Here is an 18,230-nt window from a genome sequence, read left to right on the forward strand (position 1 = left end):
CTCTGACGGTGATGTAGAATATATCCTAAGGCACTCACAAGGGTTTTCTAGATGCATAAGACTGAGGGAGATGCACTTTAAACTTTTGTCCAGATGGTACAGGACTCCGGAGTTCCTGCATGCGCATGGTCTGTCCCCTTGTAAACTGTGTTGGAGATGCAACACGCACACTGGCACCCACACGCACATCTGGTGGACCTGCCCAGGCCTGACCCCTTTCTGGACGGAGATAGAATCGAAGATAAATGAGATATTTTCCACTGATCTTAAATTGCAACCGGAGATGGTGCTGATTGGCAAACCTTCACCCTCTTACCAGCCCCACAAAACCAAACTCCTCTCTCACCTCATATCCGCTGCTAAATCCTTAATACCCTTAAAGTGGCTTTCCCCCACACCGCCTAAGATCTCTGAGTGGGAGTCGAAGGTCCACCAGATTTGCCGATTCGAGGAGATGACGAGCAGGGTCGATCGGACACATGAAAATTTCCTTGTTACCTGGTCCCCCTGGCTGTCATACAAAAAGGGTCTATGAGACAACACCTCGTGGTAGATATGATACCTGCTATACGTCGCCAGCAGAGAGGAAAACATCGCAACAAAGCTTATATGGAATTGTACTCAATTGTGGGTTTTATTATTTGCACACAAATGACGTTGTCGCACTGATTCCCCCCCACCCACCCCCCCCAGGGGTATGCGCAGCCGCGCACGATACCCCCTTCCTCTCCACCCCCCCTTCTTCACTCCTGTCTCTTCTCTCCCCCCTTCTCTCCCCCCTTCTCCCCCCCTCTCCCTTTGTTGCTTCTCCCAAGCCCCCTCCTTAGCTCCCCCCATACCCACACACCCAGACTGCGCTTAGGCGCAGATCCTTTTCATAAGTGTTAAACTATTTGTTTATATTGCAAGGAAAGTTTATCTCTTGTATCTTCCTTATGATATCCTGATATTTTGTGGATGTTTGTGTTGGAAAACCAATAAACATTTATTTGAAAAAAAAAAAAAAAAAAGAAGACATAGTTTTACATTAGAGGGGCAAAGGTTTAAAAGTAATATCAGGAAGTATTACTTTACTGAGAGAGTAGTGGATGCATGGAATAACCTTCCTACAGAAGTGGTCGCAGCACATACAGTGAAGGAGTTTCAGCATGCATGGGATAAGCACAAGGCTATCCTTCATATAAGATAGGGCCAGGGACTATTGATAAGATTCAGATTATTGGGCAGACTAGATAGGCCAAATGGTTCTTATATGCCGACACATTCTATGTTTCTAACAGTCACTGGTTGCACGAACTGCAAATGCCCACTAAAAAGTACGAAAACAAAGAAACAAGCCTACATCCCCAAAAAGTGATCAGTAATAAATCACTGATCAACAATCAGGGCAGTCTGCACACAGGGTATGTCGAGCCACACAGCGCAAAACAGTCGCTGGTGGCATGGACCGCAAACTCCCCTCAAAAAGGTGCAAAAAGAAACTACTTTATTACAGTAAAAGTAAAAAACAAAAAACACTACACCCCCCCCCCCCCCCCCCCCCATGTCAGCAATCTCCTCAAATCGACTGTCAATTCAGACCGGCGATTTGCTGCAATTCTGGGTCAATCAGATCTCCGGGTTTGTTACCTTACTCAGTGTATCGCAACCACCGTGGATGCTGGAAGTTGTAGTTTTGCAACAGCTGGAGGAAACACTGCAGTAGTCTGTTACCTAACTCAGTGTTTCCCAACCAGTGTGCCTCCATGCTATGCACGGTCTGTCAGTGCATTCTGGGAGTTGTAGATTTGCAACAGCTGGAGGTTTGCATCCTCCACCACCACCACCAATGTGAGGGTACATTCACACGAGCGGGGATTTACAGTGAATTTCCTGCTTCAAGTTTCAGCTGTGGCTAATTTTCTGCTGCAACTCAAACTCCCAGCAGGAATCTCGCTGTGAACCCCCGCCTGTGTGAATGTGCCCTAAAAACACTACTCTACACTACACCTACACAAATAAGTGAGAGTTCACCATGTACATTTGAGGCCTAAATTGGTGATTAGCACAGCAGTTCTGACATAAATGCATAAAAAAATACACCCACATATGACCCCATTTTGGAAACTACACCCCTCATGGAAGGTGACAAGGGATATAGTAAGCCTTAACACCCCACAGGTGTTTGACAAATTTTCATTAAAGTTGGATGTGAAAATGAAACATTTTATTTTTTTCACTAAAATGTTGTTGTTACCCCAAATTTTTTATTTTCCCAAGGGTAATAGGAAAAAAGCCCCCCAAAATTTGTAACACCATTTAAATGGAAATATCTCATATGTGGATGTAAAGTGCTCTGCGGGTGCACTACAGGGTTCAGAAGGGAAGGAGCACCATTGCGCTTTTGGAGAGAGAATTTGGCTGAAATTGAAGGCCATGTGAATTTGCAAAGCCCCAATGGTGCCAGAACAGTGGACCCACCCCACATGTGACCCAATTTTGGAAACTACATCCCTCATGGAATATAATAAGAGGTGCGGTGAGCATTTACACCCCACTTGTGTCTGAGAGATTTTTTGAACAGTGATCTGCGAAAATGTAATTATAATTTTTCAATAGCACAACCCACTGTTCCAAAGATCTGTCAAATGCCAGTGGAGTGTAGATGCTCACTGCACCCCTTGTTACATTCCATGAGGGGTGTAGTTTCCAAAATGGGGTCACATGTGGGTGGGAGGTCCACTGTTCTGGCACCACGTGGGGCTTTGTAAACGCACATGGCCCCTGACTTCCATTCCAACCAAATCCTCTCTCCAAAAGCCCAATGGCGCTCCTTCTCTTCTGAGCCCTATAGTGTACCCACAGAGCACTTTACATCCACATATAAGGTATTTCCTTACTCGAGAGTATTGGGGTTACAAATTATGGGGGGACATTTTCTCCTATTACCCCTTGTGAAAATGAAAAAATTGGGGTAACACCAGCATGTTAGTGAAAAAATATAAAAATTTTCATTTTCATGTCCCACTTTAATGAAAGTTTAGTGAAATAGTGTGCCATGTGGGCTTACTAAATGCGACATGCCCCCCGAAAACCATTTCAGCAAAATTCGCTCTCCAAAATCCCATTCTCGCTCCTTCCCTTCTGAGCCCTGTAGTGCGCTCGCCGAGCACTTTACATCCACATATGAGGTATTTTGCATTTCCTTACTCAAGAGAAATTAGGGTACACATTTGGATGGGCTTTTTCTCCTTTTACCCCTTGTAAAAATGGAAAACATGGGTCTACAAGAACATGTTAGTGTAAAAAATGAAGATTTTGAAATTTCTTCTCCACTTTGCTGCTATTCCTGTAAAACACCTAAACGGTTAACAAACTTTCTGAAAGTCATTTTAAATACTTTGAGGGGTGCAGTTTTCATAATGGGGTCCATAATGGGGTATTTCTAACTTACAGACCCTCAAATTCACTTCAAAACTGAACTGGTCCCTGAAAAATTCTGATTCTGAAATTTTTGTGAAAAATTGCTGCTAAACTTTAAAGCCCTCTACTACTTACAAAAAGTAAAAACATGTCAACGTTATGATGCAAACAAAGAGTAGACATATTGTATATGTGAATCAATATATAATTTATTTGGCATTTCCTTTTTCCTTACAAGCGGAGAGCATCAAAGTTAGAAAAGTAACATTTTCAAATTTTTCATGAAGTTTTGGAATTTTTCACCAAGAAATGATGCAAATATCAAATTATGCAAGTAAAATATGTCACGAAAAAACTATCTCGGAATCAAATTCCAATAAATAAAAGCATCCCAGAGTTATTAATGCATAAGGTGACAGATGTCAGATTTGCAAAAAATGCTCTGGTCCTAAAGGTCAAAATGGGCTTGGTCCTTATGGGATAAAAGCGTAAAGTTAAATCCTACATGGCTGACAACTGATGTTAAAAGAGCAATAAACAACAACAAAAAATAGAATTTAAAAAATACAAATCTGATGAGTCAGCTATGGCATTTAAACATTACAAAGAGCTAAATAAAACCTGTAAAAATGTAATAAAAACAGCAAAAATTCTAAATAAGAGACAGGTGACCACAGAAAGCAAAACAAATCCCAAATATTTTTTAAATGTATCAATGCAAAAAAAAATTTAAAAAAACAACAATGACAGAGCATGTAAGACACTTTAATAATGATGATAGGGAGTTGGTCACTGGCGATCGAGAGAAGGCAGAGCTACTGTATGGGTTCTTTAGTTCTGTATATACGAAGGAAGGGAGAAGCTGACGCAGGCTGGGCCAGTGCTGGTAACACATCATGTAATGTGCTGAAGTTGCTTAATGTACATATGGTCCAAGGTAAATTAAGTAAAGTAAATGTAAGCAAATCTCAAGGACCGGGTGGATTACACGCAAGAGTTTTCAGAGAACTAAGCTGTCATTTCTGATTCATGATATTTAGGATTCATGATATTTAGAGATTCTCTGGTGTCTGGTATTGTGCCGAGGGACTGGTGCAAGGCGAATGTGGTACCAATCTTCAAAGAGGGATCAAGGTCTTCCCCAAGTAATTATAGACCGGTAAGCTTAAAATGCATTGTGGAAAAATTGTATGAAGGAATCATAAGGTACAACATACAGGAATACTTAGGGGATAATATTATCATAAGTGACAGCCAGCATGGGTTTACTTAGGATAGAAAACAGAGGGATGGCTGTGGATATAGTTTTTTTGGATTTTGCTAAAGCGTTTATAGCCTCATAGATGTCTGATAGGTAAGTTAAGGTCTTTAGGTTTGGAAATTACAGTTTGTAACTGGATTGAAATTGGCTTAAAGGGGTACTCTGGTGCTAAGACATCTTATCCCCTATCCAAAGGATAGGGGATAAGATGCCTGATCGCGGGGGTCCCACCGCTGGGGACCCCCGTGATCTTCCACGGCGCACCCCGTTAGAATCAGCCCCAGGAGCATGCTCGCTCCGGGTCTGATTACTGGCGATCACAGGGACGGAGCATAGTGACATCATGGCTCCGCCCCCGTGTGATGTCACGCTCCGCCCCCTCAATGCAAGCCTATGGAGGGGGCGTGACAGCTGTCCCCTTTAAGGACCGTACCCAAAGATTGGTGGTCAATGATTTGTACTCTGATATGTCCCCAGTTATTAGTGGTGTACCCCAAGGTTCAGTACTGGGCCCACTCTTGTTTAATTTATTTATCAATGATATAGAAGATAGGATTTACAGCTCTGTTTCTATCTTTGCAGAAGACACCAAGCTTTGAAGCACGGTAGAGTCTATAGAGGATGTGTATAGGTTACAGGATGACTTGGATAGACTAAGTGTCTGGGCATCCACTTGGCAAATGAGGTTCAGTGTGGATAAATGTAAAGTTATGCATCTGGGTACAAATAACATGAATGCGTCGTATGTCTTAGGGGGGATAAAACTGGCAGAGTCACTGGTAGAGAAGGATCTGGGTGTGTTTGTAGATAATAGACTAGAGAATAGCATGCAATGTCAGGCTGCTGCTTCAATGGCCAGCAGGATATTGTTCTGTATCAAAAGAGGCATGGCCTCAAGGGACAGTGACATAATACTACCCCTTTATAATGCATTGGTATGGCTTTACCTGGAATAGGCTGTTCAGTTTTGGGCACCGGTTCATAAAATGGATTTTGTGGAGCTGGAAAGGGTGCAGAGATGTCTGACTAATAAGTGGCATGTAACATCTTAGCTATAAGGAAAGATTAAAATAATTACAGATGTTTAGTATTGAGAAGAGACATTTAAGGGGTATATGATCAACGTACATAAGTATATAAATGGACCATGCAAAAATATGGGGAAAAACTGTTCCAAGTTAAAGAAGAAAAGGTTTAGTCTAAAGGGGCGACACGCCTTCTTTACCATAAGAACTGTGAATTTATGGAACAGTCTACCTCAGGAACTGGTCAAAGCAGGAACAGTTGAGAGCTTCAAAACAGGGTAAGATACATTCCTAGAACAAAATAACATTAATGCTTATGCAGAAATATAAAATCACATCCCTTCCCCGTCATCCAACCATACCCCTTCCCTTTTCCTTGGTTGAACTATGTAACTATGAATTTCAGCATTTTTATTTAATACTTTTTGGTCTATTTTTGGCCACATTTTCAGTCTCAAAAGCATTTTTGCATTTTCCACTGGCATTTATGATTGTAGCCTATTGGTAAACAGCCCAAATTACCTGAACGGATAAAAAAAAAAGGGCCTGCGACTGAAATGTAAAAAGCTTAACAATTAAGGCCATACAATGAGTATGTGTGGACACTAAAGGACATTTTTCACTTTAATAGAATTCAGTGGGAAAAATATAGCCATTTTTGTAATCTACCTTTGCAGATTCTAGACAGTTTTGCACTTGAAAATTCTTGAAGTTCCTGAGAAACTCAAACCATTTCACTACTGTAACTTACTCCCAACCAGTTAGTCTGATCTGAGCAATATCCAAAGCTCTTGACCCAATTTCAATACTTTTATGACACTTTTATTTAATTGCTGCTCTATTTTTGGCTGCATGTTATGTGTGTGAACCCCGGTCGGGTAGCTACCTGGTCAGTATTACCTCCCTGCAGTGACTTGTGAGGGAGATTCCACCCTGTACAGGCTTCCTGAGGAGTTATAGAGGTTTATGGTTGCAGCAATCATAATCCTGAGTCTAGGTTTACACGTTGGAATTTCCAACAGGATTCTGCTGCACTGTGCACATGATGAAATTTCCATGCCAGTGCCATTTTCTGTGTCCACACAAAGAATGAACACGTTAATTATTTGTGCGGAGTCCGCACGGAATGCATAGCTGTCTATGAGACGGCACATTCCTGTGCGGTCCTAGCACCTGCATGTTCTGCCAGCTCCCCGCAGTGTCCGGAATGTCCGCACGGAGATTCTCTGTGCAGACATTCCTTCATGTGAACGTAGCCTAACATATTCAAATCTCAGCATGTACAGGCTACCTGAGTTTGTGCAGGATGTGTGTGAGAATGACAGGAGTGTGGTTGCGGCAGCCACACTGTACTGATGCCCACTTGTATTAGTGAGAATATTGAAGGAGGAGGCTGGGTATGATTGGCATGGCTGAAGGCTAAGTGCTCTAGTCCCAGGTATTTTGGAGACCTAGCAATGCCCCTTATTGGCTAGTTAGGTATTTGCACCGATAAGATTTAGTGGTCGACATAGATGTGGACCATTTATACCTATTACTTTTTTCCACATGCCTCTGAATGTATAATCCATAAATATTTTACTATAGGGTATAATAAATTGTTCCTATATATTGTGATTAGTGGAATACCATGGTGCCCCAAGTTACAATATTAATCGGTTCCAGGGCGACCATTGTATGTTCAAACCTTTGTATGTTGAGACCAGAACTCTATGGAAACTTGATATTTGGTTCTGCAGCCACCAAAATGTCGTCCAAAAATAGGAAAAAGTGAGGATTAAAGAAAACTAAGTAGATAACTAATATAGATAAAGCAAGTAAGAAAGAGCTTAACTGTAAATCACTGTCCATGTAGAGGACAGGAGCTTCTTCAGGGTCCTGTACAGTACACACAGTGTCCTAAAAAAGTCAAATGGAACCGCCCTCACCTGGTATACAAAGGAGCAGCTAATAACGGCACAGGTAGAGAGTAGTACAGAACATGTAATACCTCCCTGTACTGTAGGGGGCACTACCAGATAGGAATTCATTGCAAAGGCTTCAGTATTACAGGTGTTTTACCCGTAAATGCCCATTCTAATTGGTCAGTTCTTCCGGCCATTGACAGGTTTCACAGATCTGTACTGTCTGTAGGATTGTATGTTGAGTCTGGTTTCAAGTTACAATGGACCAGAAAAGACCATTGAATGTTAAAACTATTGTATGTTGAAGCCATTGTAAGTTGAGGGATCACTGTACTTTAAATGAGTAGTCCGGCGTGCACTTTTCTTATTTTATCCGGTCCGGGCTGCATTAAAAAAGAAAACAAACTTCTCTTACCTGCCATCGCTCCCCAGGAGCTCCGGTACAGGTGTTCGGTGATCGGGCTGTTAGCTTCTTACTTCCTGTTAGCCCGGCACGTCACTCGGAGCTTCAGCCTATCACCGGCCGCAGCAATGTCCCACCTCGGCCGGTGATAGGCTGAAGCTCCGTGTGACGTGCCGGGCTAACAGGAAGTAGGAAGCAAACAGCCCGGTGGGCGCGTAGGCAGGTAAGAGAAAGTTTGTTTTCTTTTTTTTTTTGCAGCCCGGACCGAATAAAATAAGAAAAGTGCGCGCCGGACTACTCCTTTAATAACACATAGAGCCATCAAATAAATAGGGTGATGCTCATTATTATGTAATAATGTTATATTATATTAAATAGATACATAAAAAGATTGCAGTGATTAAAACTCAGAATAGATGGAAAATATAAAGCAGATAAACAGAAAATCTACAGTATTGGAAAAGAAACTTACATAGAAAGCAATGCTTGAAAGATGAATTTAGAGAAATTGAAACATTCAATAATGCACATCAATTTCAGAATAAACTGCACTCATGGGGCCCTCAAGTAAATATACAAGTAATTTATTGTGGTCTGCAGTGTGAAATATATCACTTATACATTCATGTACAGGTCTTGAGAGTGCTATTTCTTCTGCATTGTAGAGGCAAAAATATGACAGCGGTAAAAGACCAGTTGTCCCCACAAGTCAGCTAGTTTGTCTAAACCCTTTGAACATTTCGGCATGTATTTGACTCACAACATGGATGGATTGCAGTAAAAATATTTCAGCTATTTTATACAATTATTGAAACTGAATAGCTTTCCAAAAACTTCAAAAGTCAAACCGGCATAGAAAACTGCCCAAGGCATTTCTAATAAGGAAACAGAATTGCCATTGCTGTTTCTAAATAAATAAAGTATTGTCACAAAGTATTCACGGTATATATTCTGCAAGCAGTAAAGCATGTGACACACATATTAAAAGAATAAATAAAATCGAAAAAATTTAAACAAGTATGATAAAACAATAAAAATACTAAACATACAAAATGGACTAAATATGTACAGTGACCCCCCGACCTACGATGGCCCCGACATACGATCATTTCAACATGCGATGGCCTCTCAGAGGCCATCACATGTTGAAGGCAGCATCAACATACAATGCTTTTGTATGTCGGGGCCATCGCATAAACGGCTATCCGGCAGCGCAGACTGCTTCAGCTGCCACCGGATATCCGTTTACGGTGCCCCGTGTGGTCCGCTGACGATCACTTACCTGTCCATGGGGTTACGGCGCGTCCTCTTCAGGATCCCCTGCATCGTCGGCGCTCTCCATCGTCATCATCACGTCGCTGCGCAGGTCGTCCCGTCATCCAATAGGAGGGGCGTGTGTAGCGACGTGATGGCGGCGACAGAGAGCCAGGATGCCGGGGAAGCAGAGGCCTTGCCGGAGCGTCGGGAACACCTCGGGGACGCGGTGACAGCGATGGACGGCGACATCCAGGGCAGCGGTGACGAGCAGTGATTGTCCGGAGCGGCGGGGGCAGGGGAGTACAACTTCCTCTAACAGTGGTCTTCAACCTGCGGACCTCCAGATGTTGCAAAACTACAACTCCCAGCATGCCCGGACAGCCAACGGCTGTCCGGGCATGCTGGGTGTTGTCGTTTTGCAACATCTGGAGGTCCGCAGGTTGTAGACCACTGTCCTATACTTTACATTGCACGGATCCCTCAACATGCGATGGTTTCAACAAACGATGGTCCATTTGGAACGGATTACCATCGTATGTTGAGGGACCACTGTATAAGAATTGGTTGAACCGTATCTGTTATACATTATATTTTGGTTTATTCAGCCTTAATGTGAAATATCGTAGCATAATAGAATATAATGATTTGTGGTTAGAATTAGATTGTACATCCAGATCAGACATACCAAGGCTTGTGTGCACCTCTAATATAGTTTAATTAGGCAAATGTATAGCAAGTATGCAAGCCATAGGGAACACAAATCTAATGTGACTATAGCCTATAACCCAAAGGCCAAATACAGACTGTCAAACTATGATCTAAAATTTGCTGAAGGGCTCTAGGGAAAATTGCAGTGAATTTTTCCCTTCTCTTCTGTGTTCATATAGGTTGCTTGCGGGATAAATTATTCAGCTATATAGTTTGGAAACATATAAGCCAATGACCTCCAAATCATCAACCTCTATAGTTCATTCTTCATGTATTTTCTTTGAATTATTATGATATTAAATTCTTCAGTTCAAGGAACAAAATAATAGGAAAAGCAAAACTGATTTCAATATTCAAAATTAGTTGGGAGAATATTATATTCCAATCATGAGTTTTCTTCTTTTTATGTCGCCTTGGAATGAAATGTTCACTCTTTCAACAAACGTTGCATATACTGTATCAATAGTACAAGAGAATATAAGAAGCTTTGTAATGTGTTTTTCATGAGAAAAGAGTTTCTTTCTCCTCTTATCAAGTTTTTTCCTTTCCTCCACTGCTATACGTTTTATATAATTTAAAAAAAGAGATGGAGTGAGAGGCGAGGAGAGAGATGGGAAGGGGGGTGAGTTCAGAGAGCAGAGGCCAAGAGAGAGACACTCACAAAAAGAGAACGCAAGGAGACTATATATTCTAACTATATGGGCTAAACTTTACAGCTTACATTATTCACTACTACTCTCTAATGTTCTCCATGGTGCTGCTGATACATAGCATGCACTATAATAGCATAGAAAAGGGAAGTGTCCCAGAACTCATGTCCCAGACACTTGATTATGAAGTTGTCTGAGTGACTGAGTTATCCCTTTCTGAACATCTAAATATGTATTTGGGTACAAATTGGGTACAGATACAACACCCAGTGTTCCCTAGGATCAAGGACTGCCTAAACTGTACTAGATCCCCCATGACATAAGTTGTACAAGCTCACAGGGGAATCCCCAGGTTAGCAAGACTACTGTGCCACGTATGACAATATTAAAGACTTTGCCAGAGTAACTACTACCCTCAGCTAGCCTCAACTACTATACCTCTCCTCCTCATGGACCCCACACAAGATCCTCTCTTCTATGTGTGTGCAGTGTTTGAGAAATATCATAGAAGCTAGTCTCTCCTGAATAGCTCAGTGACAAGTGGAAATTAGAGACGGAACCTGCAGAACAGAAATCTAGCAAAAATTCTATATACAAGTTATATCATGGCAGAAAATAGTGCTGCTCCTCATGATCACATACGGCCGTTATGAATAGTTATCTGAAATGACAGGTACACTTTGATTTACTTTTTCATTGCTGCTAGTCATCATGTGATGGCCCAGTTCGGGAGTTGTTACCCCGTACCCTTGCTGCCCTGTCAGGAAGCCTCCCTGCAGTGTCCCCTAGGCCCCCCTCTTACACCTGTCCCCTCATGTACATATGTTTTAAAAAAAATTATGCTGGAAAGTGTGTAAAGAAGTGTTATAACTTTAAGAAATGTTCTCATGTGATCTTCAGTTGTCATGTGACTTATCATGTGATTGTTACCCTAGGGGTATCAGTGATCAGGTGACTTAAGGTGACTTAATGGGACCCCACCAGAGTCTCCCCCATAAAAGCCCTGGAAGGGGTCTCTTCTCTCTCTCAGAGCTCTGCTTTCTTTCTGCTAAGCTGAGGTCCAGTGCAGTCGAGTCCAGGAGTGTGTCTGGAGTCATAGGAGGCCTCAAGTCAAGTCCTGCAGCCACAAGCTACAAGTATGCCACAGTTACAGCATTCACAAGTCAAGTCAATCACAGTCATCTGCTGTCTAGTCAAAGTGGCCTGCACTAAATTGTCCAAAACCACTGCAAATCCCAACAAGCCCTTAAGGTCGCTGAAGTCACTGGTCACTAGAGATGAGCGAACTTTCCAAAAATTAGATTCCGCCGATTTGGCGAATTTTCGGAAAAAGTTTGTTTCGATCCAAATTTTTTCGTGGCGAATCTATATTAAAAAAGGCTATTTCTAGCCTACAGACAGCCTCAATAGGGGTATAGAACACTTTGCTTTGTTCTAACACGCATATGGAGTGTGCCGGGGTAGTGAAATAATACTGTTATTCAGAATAGCATGCAGATTACTGGCATCGCTTTTAGAATCACTGCCACAGAGCGGCACAATGACAGAGCCTGGAGGGCGCATCAGTGTCAGGAGACCATATAGTGGCTGAATGACACAGCCTGGAGGTGTTGGCAGCATGAGGAGACCATATAGTGGCTGAAAGGCACATCGTGGAGGTGTTGGCAGCATGAGGAGACCATATGGTGGCTGAATGACACAGCTTGGATGAGGCGGAAGCATGAGGACACCATATAGTGGCTGAATGGCAAAGCGTGGAGATGTTGGCAGCATAAGGACACCATAGTGGCTGAATGACACAGCGTGGAGGTGTTGGCAGCTTGAGGAGACCATATAGTGGCTGAATGGCACAGCGTGGAGGTGTTGGCAGCATGAGGACACCATATAGTGGCTGAATGACACAGCGTGGAGGTGTTGGCAGCATGGGGACACCATATAGTAGCTGAATGACACAGCTTGGATGAGGCTGATGCATGAGGAGACCATATAGTGGATGAATGGCACAGGCCAGAGTTGCCAGGAGCATGAGTAGGCACTAGGCCTTCACAATCCCTAAGATTAAAAAGATGAATTTAGAAATTTTATGCGAAGATTTGGGATAGCTGGTGCTACCTACCATAACAACATTTTTGTTCCCAGACCCAGGCACAGCAGCGGCATCATTAAACCATATATTGCCTGAATGACACACCCTGGAGTTGGCTGATGCATGAGTACGCACCATGGCTTCACAATCCCTAAGAAAAAAACACAACAATTTTTGACATTTTAGAAGAAGATTTTGGATAGGGGGTGCTACGTATCATAAAATTTTAATTCCCAGACCCAGGGCCAGCAGCGGCATCAGTAAACCATATATTGCCTGAATGACACAGTCTGCCCTCATCAGTGCATACCGCATACGTCCATCTAATTAGGGTACCATTTTGTACCTGTTAATCTGTCAAGGACCAACATACTGTAAAAGGACAGCTAAAAGTAATCACCTGCTGGGTTCCTCAGACACAACACACAGTTGGCATGGCCCGGGAGCAGTCCCTGTCCTCCCATTGCCTTTGTCCTATGCTGTTCCCTCTCCTACAGAAGTATCTTATGCTGTGGGTTCAGCTCCACTATTCACTGAGGATTATCTAATAGAGGACAGTCAGCAGCTACTGCCCAGCCAAGAAGGGGAGGAGAGATGCGCCGCTTGCTCCGCTAGGCGGACAAATAGTGGTGCGGAGAGTGATGTGGGAGGCGGTGTTGCAAGGGTTCAGGGTCCTGAAGCAGACACTGTTGGGGAACCTGAGGAGGACATCAGTGACATGCAGACACCTGTTGATGATGATGAAGCCGATCGCAATTGGGAGCCGGGTGCAGAAGGGGCTTCATCATCATCAGGAGAAGAGAGTTGCAGGTTGCCCTTGAGGCAGCAGCTGAGCCAGCAAGGCGGTAGTATGGTTGGCAGTCAGCATGGTGGCAGGAGTGGAAATTCTGGAGCCAAACGTGCCCAGGGGAGACCACCTGCTTCGCGGCAGCCTACCTTTCCGGGAGATAGTGGAACAGGGGTTCCTGGAGACGGCGCCAGTAGCAGTCAATTAGTGCGGACTGTAGGTGGGAAAATCAGCTACTTGGTGGTGTGGCAGTTTTTCATTAGACATCCGGAGAAGGTTCACGTAGCCACATGCAAGATATGTCGGCAGGAAGTGAAGCGTGGACAGGGTCCCAATGTCGCGACACCACGGCCCTGCGTCAACACATGCTTCATCACCATAAAGCGGCGTCGCTCCAACATGCAGAGTTTGCCCTGGAAAAGTTTAGCAGTAGCTAAATACATGCTTGATGCGAATTTCAACATTGTTCTTTAAATGTAAGGAATTATGGAACCCTCTTGGGTACTGCGAATGCCTGCTCCTGACTGATTCTGTGTCAGGGCACAGCACTGATCAATGTGTTCGGTCATCTTCTGCTCTGGTCTGCTCGATTGCAGACCAGAGCAGAAGACCCGTGGAAAGCAACGGAGGCAGGTTAGGGGACCTCTGTCTGCCGTTCTGGATGATCGGATCGCCACGGCAGCGCTGCAGGCGATCATCCATATTAGTGACCGCGATGCTGCAGATGCAGTGATCTGTATTGATCACGGCATCTGTGGGGTCAATGGCGGACATCCACGCGATCGCGGATGTCCGCCATTACCGGCGGGTCTCTGCCTGCTATCAGCAGCCGGGACCAGCCGCGCATGACCCGAGCATCGCTCCAATGCTCGCGTTTATGTATAGGACGTAAATGTACGTCCTGGTGCGTTAAGTACATTTATGTCCGGCGTCGTTAAAGGGTACTCGCTCTGTGCTGTAATGATAGCGGGGTGCCGCAGCAGGGATCCCGGGGCTCCCCAGCAGCAGGACTGCGGTGATCTGACATCTTATCCCCTATCCTTAAGTACTACAACATATCTTTAATATACTTTAACCCCTTAAGGACGGAGCCCATTTTCACCTCTAGGACGAAGCCCTTTTTTGCAAATCTGACCACTGTAAATTTAAACATTAATAACTCTGGAATGCTTTTAGTTATCATTCTGATTCTGAGATTGTTTTTTCGTGACATATTCTACTTTAACTTAGTGGTAAATTTTTGTGGTATCTTGCATCCTTTCCTGGTGAAAAATCCCAAAATTTGATGAAAAAAATAAAAAATTAGCATTTTTCTAACTTTGAAGCTCTCTGCTTGTAAGGAAAATGGATATTCCCCAAAAAATTTTTGGGGATTCACATATACAATATGTCTACTTTATGTTTGCATCATAAAATTGACGAGTTTTTACTTTTGGAAGACACCAGAGGGCTTCAAAGTTCAGCAGCAATTTTCCAATTTTTCACAAAATTTTCAAACTCACAATTTTTCAGGGACCAGTTCAGGTTTGAAGGGGATTTGAAGGGTCTTCATATTAGAAATACCCCATAAATGACCCCCTTATAAAAACTGCAACCCCCAAAGTATTCAAAATGACTTTCAGTAAATGTTTTAACCCTTTAGGTGTTTCACAGGAAAAGCAGCAAAGTGAAGGAGAAAATTCAAAATCTTCATTTTTTACACTCGCATGTTCTTGTAGACCCAATTTTTGAATTTTTACAAGGGGTAAAAGGAGAAAATGTATACTTATATTTGTAGCCCAATTTCTCTCGAGTAAGCACATACATCATATGTCTATGTAAAGTGTTCGGCGGGCGCAGTAGAGGGCTCAGAAGCGAAGGAGCGACAAGGGGATTTTAGAGAGTACGTTTTTCTGAAATGGTTTTTGGGGGGCATGTCACCTTTAGGAAGCCCCTATGGTGCCAGAACAGCAAAAAAAAAACACATGGCATACCATTTTGGAAACTAGACCCCTTGAGGAACATAACAAGGAATAAAGTGAGCCTTAATACCCCACAGGTGTTTCACGACTTTTGCATATGTAAAAAAAAAAAAAAAAAAAATTTCACTAAAATGTTGGTTTTCCCCCAAATTTCACATTTTTTAAATGGTTAATACCAGAAAAGACCCCCCAAAATTTGTAACCCCATCTCTTCTGAGTATGGAGGTACCCCATAAGTGGACTTGAAGTGCATTGCGGACGAACTACAATGCTCAGAAGAGAAGGAGTCATATTTGGCTTTTTGAGAGCAAATTTTGCTCGGGGGGCATGTTGCATTTAGGAAGCCCCTATGGTGCCAGAACAGCAAAAAAAAAAACACATGACATACTATTTTGGAAACTAGACCCCTTGAGGAACGTAACAAGGGATAAAGTGAGCCTTAATACCCCACAGGTGTTTCACGACTTTTGCATATGTAAAAAAAAAAAAAAAATCACAAAAATGTTGGTTTCTCCCCAAATTTCACATTTTTGCAAGGGTTAATAGCAGAAAAGACCCCCAAAAATTTGTAACCCCATCTCTTCTGAGTATGGAGGTACCCCATAAGTGGACCTGAAGTGCACTACGGGCGAACTACAATGCTCAGAAGGGAAGGCGTCATATTTGGCTTTTTGAGACCAAATTTTGCTCGGGGGGCATGTCGCATTTAGGAAGCCCCTATGGTGCCAGAACAGCAAAATAACCCCCACATGGCATACCATTTTGGAAACTAGACCCCTCACAGAATGTAATGAGGGGTACAGTGAGCATTTACCCCCCACTGGTGTCTGACAGATCTTTGGAACAGTGGGCTGTGCAAAATTTTTCATTTTCACGGACCACTGTTCCAAAGATCCGTCAGACACCTGTGGGGTGTAAATTCTCACTGCACCCCTTATTACAATCCGTGAGGGGTGTAGTTTTCAAAATGGGGTCACATGTGGGTGTGTTTTTTTTTTTTGCGTTTGTCAGAACCGCTGTAACAATCAGCACCCTCTGTGCAAATCACCTCAAATGTACATGGCGCACTCTCCCTTCTGGGCCTTGTTGTGCGCCCCCAGAGCACTTTGCGCCCACATATGGGGTATCTCCGTACTCGGGAGAAATTGTGTTACAAATTTTGGGGGGCGTTTTTCCCTTTTACCTCTTGTGAAAATGAAAAGTATAGGGCAACACCAGCATGTTAGTGTAAAATTTTTTATTTTTTTACACTAACATGCTGGTGTAGACCCCAACTGTTCCTTTTCATAAGGGGTAAAAGGAGAAAAAGCCCCCCAAAATTTGTTAGGCAATTTCTTCCGAGTACGGCGATACCCCATATGTGACCCTATTCTGTTGCCTTGAAATACGACAGGGCTCCAAAGTGAGAGAGCGCCATGCGCATTTGAGGCCTGAATTAGGGACTTGCAAAGGGGTGGACATAGGGGTATTCTATGCCAGTGATTCCCAAACAGGGTGCCTCCAGCTGTTGCTAAACTCCCAGGATGCTTGGACAGTCAATTGCTGTCCAGATATGCTGGGAGTTTTTGTTTTGCAACAGCTGGAAACACTGCCATACAATACGTTTTTCATTTTTATTGGAGAAGGGGGGTGGGGGGGCAGTGTACGTGTGTATATGTAGTGTTTTACTCTTTATTTTATGTTAGTGTAGTGTAGTGTTTTTAGGTTACATTCACACTGGCGGCAGATTACACTGAGTCTCCCGCTAGGAGTTTGAGCTGCGGCGGAAAATTTGCCGCAGCTCAAATTTGCAGCGTGGAACTCACTGTAATCTGCCGCCATTGTTAATGTAGCCTGTACATTCACACGGGAGGGGGGTCAAAACTACAACTCCCAGCATGCACTGACAGACCATGCATGCTGGGAGTTGTAGTTTTGCAACAGCTGGAGGCACACTGGCTGGAAAACCTTGAGTTAGGTTCTATGACCTAACTCAGTATTTTCCAACCAGTGTGCCTCCAGCTGTTGCAAAACTGCAACTCCCAGCATGTACTGATTGCGGAAGGGCATGCTGGGAGATGTAGTTATGCAATGGCTGGAGGCACGCAAGTACAACTCCCAGCATGCCAAGACAGCCTTATGCTGTTCCTGAATGCTGGGAGTTGTAGTTTTGCAAGATTTAGAGGGGTTCAAGTTGTAAATCACTGTCCAGTGGTCTCAAAACTGTGGCCCTCCAGATGTTGCAAAACTACAACTCTCAGCATGCCCAGACAGCAAACTGCTGTCTGTGCATGCTGAGAGTTGTAGTTTTGCAACATCTGGAGGGCTACAGTTTGAGACCACTTAGTGATCTACAACCTGAACCCCTTTAAATATTGCAAAACTACAAGTCCCAGCATGCCCACACAGCAAACAGCTGTCTGGGCATGCTGGGAGTTGTAGTTTTGCAACATCTGGAGGGCCACGGTTTAGAGACCACTGTAAACTGTGGCCCTCCGGATGTTGCTAGGCAACAACTCACCTAGCAGGACCCGGAAGCCGCTGCCGCCGCCGCCGCACGTGGGGGATCCCCGCATGGAGGATCGCGATCCGGGATCCAGGTAGGGACCTTCGGCGCCGACCCTCCCTGGACGGTTCCCCCGTTTTGCCCGGACACCGATAGGTGGGCAAAGCGGGGGAACCGAACTTTAACCCCCCCTCCCCCGGTCTGCTATCGGTCGGTCGCTCGGCCGACCAATAGCAGGGATAGGAGGGGTGGCAACCCTGCCACCAAACTCCTATCCCTTTAGGGGGATCGAGGGTGTCTC

Source organism: Hyla sarda, chromosome 9 (assembly GCF_029499605.1).
Source record: "Hyla sarda isolate aHylSar1 chromosome 9, aHylSar1.hap1, whole genome shotgun sequence".
NCBI lineage: Eukaryota > Metazoa > Chordata > Amphibia > Anura > Hylidae > Hyla > Hyla sarda.